The sequence below is a fragment of the Felis catus genome, chromosome B4 (genome assembly GCF_018350175.1).
Source record: "Felis catus isolate Fca126 chromosome B4, F.catus_Fca126_mat1.0, whole genome shotgun sequence".
In the NCBI taxonomy this organism is placed as follows: domain Eukaryota; kingdom Metazoa; phylum Chordata; class Mammalia; order Carnivora; family Felidae; genus Felis; species Felis catus.
Genome location: NC_058374.1, coordinates 47932742 through 47940487, shown reverse-complemented (window position 1 = coordinate 47940487; position 7746 = coordinate 47932742). Strand labels below are relative to the sequence as shown.

At 47.2% G+C, this 7746-nt stretch overlaps 1 protein-coding gene across 2 annotated transcripts in view; it reads left to right on the top strand.

Annotated features, from left to right (window-relative positions):
• The first annotated feature begins 3449 nt into the window (after positions 1-3449).
• GRIN2B (glutamate ionotropic receptor NMDA type subunit 2B) overlaps positions 3450-7746 on the top strand; it is a 422286-nt gene continuing 417989 nt past the window's right edge. Inside the window, exons 1-3 of one of the 2 annotated variants that reach the window (XM_019834554.3) lie at positions 3450-3560; positions 3899-4135; positions 5143-5570. The gene's annotated coding sequence lies outside the window, so the exon portion shown is untranslated. Of the gene's footprint in view, positions 3561-3898; positions 4136-4383; positions 4472-5142; positions 5571-7746 lie in introns of those variants that run through there. The other variant, XM_019834555.2, reaches the window with a different exon arrangement.

Genomic DNA, 7746 nt, shown 5'->3' with positions numbered 1-7746 from the left:
CATTTTAAGTAAATATTCACTTCCAAAATTTCTACTCTTTTCCTTAAAGAGGAACCCCAAATTGTAAACTTCAGGCCCTACCCTGTGGTACCAGGGCTTGATATGACAGATTTTGTGAGATTAATATACTCCACCCACTTGTTTTTTTGTTTTTTTTTGTTTTTGGCTGAGCAAGGCATGGGTTTTGCATCTGCTGTTGAGGCCATGGACAAGAGTGTTTGCATCTCTTGGGGTCCTCTCTATTGTTTATTTATTTTGAGAGAGAGAGAGAGAGAGAGAGTGAGCACGAGTGCATAAGTGGGGTAGGAGCAGAGAGAGATTGGGAGAGAGAGAATCCCAAGCAGGATCCTTGTTGTCAGCGCAGCTCAATGTGGGGCTCGAACTCATGAACCGTGAGATCATGACCTGAGCCAAAATCCAGAGTCAGACGCTTAACCAACTGAGCCACCCAGGCGCCCTAGGATCCTCTCTGGTTAAGAGAGCTGGCAGAATACCCGCATCAGTGTCATGAGCGGCCTCAGGCAAGAGCTTTTACTTCAATAAACTATGCTGTGAAATATAATTCAACATCTTGTCTTTTTAGAATATTGCTTTTTGTGCTTCCTGACTAGGAGTTAGGAAATACATATTTGCAATGTTGAGAAAAGGTGTTCCAAATTTATGAATCTGGGTGATTCTTGAAAACAGTTTTATTGCAAGGCTTGTGGTCCTTGGAGGCGAAGGTTGTTCATGAGAAGTGCAGGGAAGTGACAGCGAGTCTAGGAAATAAGGAGAGAGGTCTTCCATTGAATGGACAGTAGGCAAAGAACACCATGGTGAAGAGATGCCGCCTTCCACTCAAAAGCTGCATGGTTCCTAGAATTAGCTCTTCCAGAGTTAGCAAAACTACTTGGGAAAGTGGTTTCTAATCATCATTAAAAAAAAAAAATTACTGAGGCCTCATGTCTGGGATTGTGCCACTGTTAGAGGAGGTCATTGAGAGGATGTGACTGCCAGTTGACCCACAAGCTGGACTGAGCAATTGGAAACTCCTCACCCCCCTTCCCTGTCCTTGGAATGTACATTCTACCCACTGGTTCTCGCGCTAGGAGCCACTTCAAGGATACAGCTTAGAGAGTAATGGGTTGAGACCAGCTGAACTGCGTACATGACTGAACCCCATTATGGCCTCTATATAGACTCTTAAGAGCTGCCCACTGTTGAGATCCACTCATCTTGTGGCTGCCCAAGACGAGGTAGGTAAGTTGTCTTGCTTATTAAGACCAATCTGGAGTAGTCTGTCTCTTTCTTCAGTCTTTCCTTGCTCTCTGTGTCCAGGAACCAATTTAGAATTTCACCAGGTGAACTCCTGAGGTTGCTAACCAACAGTCAGGTGCTGGAAACACATGGATAACATTTATGCCGGTCTATCTCCTTAAGTAGTTAAGTAATTGGAAAGGGCAGGAGATTTACAGAAGTATACAATTTTAAGTTTAGCTTTGTGAAATGGCCTTTTTATTAGAGGTCAATAATGGTTATTTCATATGGCTGGCAGTTTCATATGACAGATTACTAGTAGTTTCATATGGTTCAACATAAATAGCTTATGGAAGTATTATTTTCCTTTTGGGCCAGTTCTTCAGGACGCAGGACCAGACGACCCTTTTGGTGTGTGTAGTATCTCCAGTGGGTGCATCATACGCGCCAGTACCATACAAATTCCTCTACACATTTCCCAGTGCAGGGGGTGGGAGGCAGGGGAATGGTGGTAAGGTGTCATACTTCATTTTAAAAGTCCTGCAGTTGTTACAGAAATCAATTTAGGAATGCTTGGTTGACTGAAAATATCCTCAGATGAGGTGGGACTTGAGCTAGAAACTAAAGGAGAGGGTGGACTTAATTAGGGAGAGGGGGCTCGGAGAGTTCATCCTTCCCTCTGTACTTGCAAAAGTGAACAGACTGGAATGGAATTACTGGGTCCAGAAAGGGAAGAAAAGAAAATAGAAAAGAATGACCCAGTTTTGGTGGAAGGGGTTTGGGGTAGGAAGGGGAAGGTGGGCTCTGAGATTTTTTTTTTAACAAGGTTAAAGGTCAACCCTTGAATGAGTTTGGATATTATTCTGAAGGTACTGGCATTCCCGGGAGACTCAAGAAGGGTTTCAGGAGACTCCCATGGGGCCCTTGCTCTCTGGAATCTATGGGGCCCTGGAATCTATGTTCTAACACCTAGACACCTGCACATAGAGGGGCTTGGGGTGGCTGTTGTGTCTCAAGGGGCACAGCACCTCTGGAGTGGTTCTGTAGTTCTCCAAAGAGTTGGAAGATCAACCCTACCCTGTCTTAGAAGAGCAGCAATACCATTACTGAGAGAGAATAATTTCAGTATTTGTGTTTTCATATAATACTTATGTGTTTGTGAGTGCCTTAAAAAATCTCAGATGCAACAATGAAGGAAGCCTAACAGAAACTAGGAACCATGAATTAGTTCAGATATATTATGACTACCTCCTGGTCTATAGGGCCGCGGGACAGATCTGATGGCTTCCTCACAGATCAAAGCTCCAAATGACCAGGTGTCGCCACTTTACACAGGATTATTGCCTGTGTGTTTTATATGGCTGCTTCTCAGGAACGTTGGTGAGAAGCTCATGATATAACCAGTATGAAAACGTTCCATCACTATAATATTCTGGATCTCTGAAGAGACAACGGATCAGGATAAAAATGATGCATACACGATGATATTAATATTAAAAATAAACAATACTACAGGTAGTGAGGAATGCTATTAAAACAGAAAGCAGTTTAAGAGGGAGAGAAACGAATGGATGTTTACCTTTTACAAGAGGGTGGGTTTGTAAATGCCATGCTATCTAGTTTAATTTAAGGATCATTCCCCTATCCCATCATCATCTCAATGTCTTTAAATAGCAGGGTCTATTTTAATTAAAAAAAAAAAATGCCAAACACCTTGAACCTTTGCTAGTCGTCAGCAAAGCACACATACAGTCTGTACTACACAATTTAGACCTTAATTTATTACATTTGCCTTTCTTTGTTTCCCATTGTTTTCCCGTCAGCCTCGTGTGCTCAAAATAGATCTTAAGCTCCTTGAAGGCAAGAACCGGCTTTAAACTGCGTCCTGCACACGGCCTGCCCGTAGGAAGCCAAGGCTGATTTGTGGAAAAGAGAGCAAGGGTCTTAAATTTCAAACTGCAGCTCCGCCTTTGAGACGCTTTTTGCAGCCGAGTGCGGCCGCCCACCGGGGGCACTGTCTCGCTCCCCACACCCCTTAGCAGCCCTTTCTCATTGCTGTGCCCCACTGCGGCCGGCAGGAGGCGCCACGGACTCGGGTTAAGCCTTTTCCCCCTACCTACCCCACTTCCCCCAGCACGTGACGTGGAAGGCTGCCTCCGCCGGAGTCTTAGCAATAGGAGTGAGGGGGTGCAGGGGTTTGGGGGTGGGGTGGGGTGGGGGGCGTGGAGAAAGAGGACACGCGGGCGCACACACACAGCCTGGGAGCAGAAACATCTTCCCTGGCTTCGTGGGTTTCTCCCCCCACCAGAGCCAGTGTGTGTGAGGTAGGTGTGTATGGGCGGGGGGGGGGGGGGGGGGCACGTTTTTGGGTGTGAGACCCAAATCCAGACCAGGCAACCTGTGCTCTCCCGCCCAGCCCCCGTCCCCGGTGATTAATACCCATTTTTCTTACTCTCCCCCTCCTCCCCCTCCTCCCCTTCCTCTCCCGCTGCCGCGCGGTTGACTTGCACAGCCTGCCCCCGCCCGCTTCCCCTCCCCCGGCTCCGATCATCACCAACTGGAATCTGGGCTCCTGCCTCTCCACCCCCCCCTTTTTTTTTGAGAAAGGAAGGTCCCCCCACCCCTTTTCAAAAACCACTTCCTTCGGCTTCTTCACCTCTAGGAAATCTCGGGGCTTTGCTCCTATCGAAAGTGTTCGTCAGGGTGATTTTTGATGACCACAATCCAGAAGTGCTGGCGTCCGAATGCATTTTCTTTTGGTTGGCCAAGAAGAGTCGTGAACTTCAAAACCCCCGACACGGATTATCAATCCTGCTTTGCAGGGAAGGAAAACCCTCAATCTCCTGCCCCCCGCCACCCCTCTCCGGAGATTCTGCAATCGCTGAGGCGCTCCGAGTCGGTACGTAAATATTCGCTTTGGAATCTCATGTCTCAGTGTTGGGGTTTGGGGGTGTCAGGAAGATAAAGGGTCGAAGCGGTGAACCGTTAACTAACCTGGTGTTAGGTGAAGCTCTTAAATCCAGCAGAACCCGGCACTTGCTAATTTGGACGTGGTTTAAAAAAAAAAAAAAAAAAGATTTTTTTTTTTTTTTTTTTTTTTTTTTTAGGGTGAAGGGGTAGGGCTCTCTCTGGTCTTTGGGGAGGGTTCATCCCCTTACCGAGCAGAGAGGTTGGGCATCGGTGCCCCGGGCCGGAGCCACGCGCCGCGACCATCCGTCCAATCGACACGTTGCAGGTGAAGCCCCGTGCGCTGCACATCAGCGCGGCGGCGGCGTGAGTGTGCGCGGGGGTGAGTGTGCGCGGGGGTGAGTGTGAGTGCGCGCGCGGGGGCGCGTGCGCGTCGGGGGCGTGTGTGTGTGCGCGCGTGTCAGTGTGCCCCTTCCAAGAAATGCCCAGTGTGCACCCAGTGCACAATCAGAACCCATTCAGCACAATCCCGGGGTGGGAGGAGGCGCTGCTGCTGGAGGCGATGGGGAGAGCGAGACAGACATGTCAGCAGCACTGCAGATGGGGCTGGGGGCCGCACTTGCTGGCGAGTTAAGTGGGGATTGTGTTTCTGCGTGTGAGTGTGAGTGTGTGTTGCTCTGTGGTGCCGCTTCTCCCTCCCTTCCTCCTTCCTTACCACTTCCCTCCTTTGCTCCCTCCCTCCCTCTCTCCTCTTCCATTCAGGTTGGCTTTCCCACCTCTCATCCATGCCTGTCCCAGGAATGGTATAGCCAGACCTTTTCTGAATTATTTATAGACCGGTGCCAGCTGTTTTCAATTCCTCTCGTGTGCACTCTGTGGGAAATGCGGGGTTTCCTCCCCCTTTTCCTTCAAACGAATTGATATCTTTTTCGGGATGCATTTTTCTCACCCTCCGGGGACGCTCGAATCAAACCCTGACCGCCTCTTTTTCCCCCTTAGGAAGGGGACGCTTTGGGAATGACCATGCTCCACGGAGGGACAGAGCCGGCCCCCAGCTTCTCTACACAGAGCCTCCTCCACTAAAGCTCCAAAAATCAAAAACCGTAATTGCCAGAAGAAGCATTAAAAAAATAGCCCAGCCACTAACCTCACATGCAAATGGAATAATTACTCTGGATTCTGCATTGTGAGCTGCTCTCCATATCCCGAATTACCTCTGAATTCAGTCTTTTTTCTTTGAATTTGCATCTCTTCAAGACACAAGATTAAAACAAAATTCACGCAAAATTGGATTTTAAATTATCTTCCTTTCATTTATCCTTCGTCTTTCTTATATGGATATGCCAGCGAGAAGAGGAGACTGGACATTCCCAACATGCTCACTCCCTTAATCTGTCCGTCTAGAGGTTTGTCTTCTACAAACCAAGGTAGGGCAAATTCTATTTTATTTTCGTCTCACCTGGGGTAGGGATTCCTTGTTTATCTCTCTCTTCAAATCCCTCAAGTGGAATTTTTGGAAGAAACGATGACAAGATAATAAAATAATGCTGGTTTGGGGGGAAAAAAGGGCTTATTACAAAGGGGGACATCTCCCATGTTATTCCTTTTCCTTCCTCATCAAACAGGTTTTGGATTTTTAGGAGGCATTGGGGGTGGATGTATGTAAGGACGGAAGATGTTGGATGGCATAAAGGTTGATGTATGTAGACATGCATGGGAGACCTGTGTGATTTTTGAGTTAAATAGCATTTTATTCACCCAGGGCTAAAGCTCTGATTTTTATGGGAATCTAGAAAAAAAAAATTTTTTTTCAGGCTAGCTTTTCCCCCTTGACACTTCCATGCCTCTCTGTCTCCTGTCCCTACCTTCCTAGGGTTGTTTTTTTTTTTTTAATGCCCTTTAAAAAAATGAAAATGATGATTGAGATTACTGTGGCTGTTGCCCTGAAGTCCACTTGCTGTCTAAAGCATGGACACCGGGCCCAGAGATCCCGGGAGGCCTACTGCAGAGGGACAGGTCTAGGTGGGGAATCAGGCTGGTCTAAGAACACCTGGAATTGAAGGATGCTGCAGGTTAAAAGGACTGAAATCTTAAGCTTGGAAAGAAGGAATTCTGTCAATAGTCTCCTTTTAATTTATATCTTTTCATGTGCTATTATTTTTGAGCTGTAAAATTCTCCTTCTGTCTACACATCTATTTATACCCACACATCCTCCAAGCAAACTGTTACTTCCACACTCTTGCAAAATGGCTATCTTGCAGACTTCTGAAATGCTGTGCATGTGGAAGGGGTGCAGAATTCGACACGTGAGTCTTTGTGTTAAACAAAGAGATGTGCCGTTTGCATGTGTTAGTCTTGTACCTTCAAAAGAGAATTCATACTTTATTTCTCCCCCCTCTGATCAATTTTTACGGCATATGGAAGGTGGCGAGGCAGTATTTTTAGGGGCTTGAAAGGAGAAATAGCAGGAGAAACAGAAAAGACTTAGCTAATGACTCTTCAGCTAGTCGCTCATGCAATCCAAGACAACTCCTGAGGAAAGCAGATCATCCACAGGCTGGAGGGCCATGATGGTGAGCTGGTGACTGGTGCTCTCCTCGTTGGTCCACTGACGGTACACCCCCAAACTCGGGAAGTGCCCAGATGCAGAAATCAGGTTGAGATAAAGATCTTCAAAATAATGTAGCAGAATCATTACATCACTGGTCTTCTTGAAAGCATTTTACCCCCAAATCTTTTTTTTTTTATTCTGGCATTTTTAATAACTGTACTTTGAAATGGTCCAGAATACCAAAGGGATGTGGGGGAAGTAGCAGAAGATCCTTGTCACTCGACATCACACCAGAAGATATTTCTTCATTGTCCAGAAAGGATGGACATAATCCACATTCGCTACTCCTCTCCTCCAGGTTTCATTCTTTTGAGCTTTTATCCGTTAAGCGGCGATCTGTAACCATGGTGTCATCAGAATGAGAGAGTGGGATCCCACTTTGAGCCCCGTTCTCACCATATCTACAAACAGCTGAGGTTATCGGGTGTGTGCTCACCTTATAGACACCCGGGCTAGTTCTCCATCTGCTTCTACTCCTTCGAGTGGGAGGATGTATTCTTAATTTTACTTCGAAATAGAACAGAGGTATGGGTGGGAAAAGCAGTTCCATGTGCAATGATTTCCTACGTGCAGATGAACAAGGCGAGGTGGGTGTCCGTAGGGCATATGCCCCTTTTGCGTGCCCGGTGCCTGCGACAGGGCTCTACGGTGACTAGGTCCTTCGTCATGTTGGTTGGTGACCAGGTTGACGGCAGAGCTTTTGACAGAGTCTCAGCCACATTCTCCCAGAATGCTAATGGGAGTAAGCCAGGTTCTAGGCCATCATGGGTTGGCCCTAAAACTAGGCGAAGGACAAGAGATTAAAAGGGGAGGGTGCTGAGGAAGAGGAGGACTCCAGGGTAGGAAAGATACAAAGAGAAGGGGAGACATTCCAACTGGTAGTGGCTTAGGGAGGATTCCAGGTGGAATCACCACAGGTGGTCTGTACCTCCCCATGTCCAAAGCCATTTGGAACCCTGATGAGGCAGGCTTTTCCCGTCCTCATGAGCAG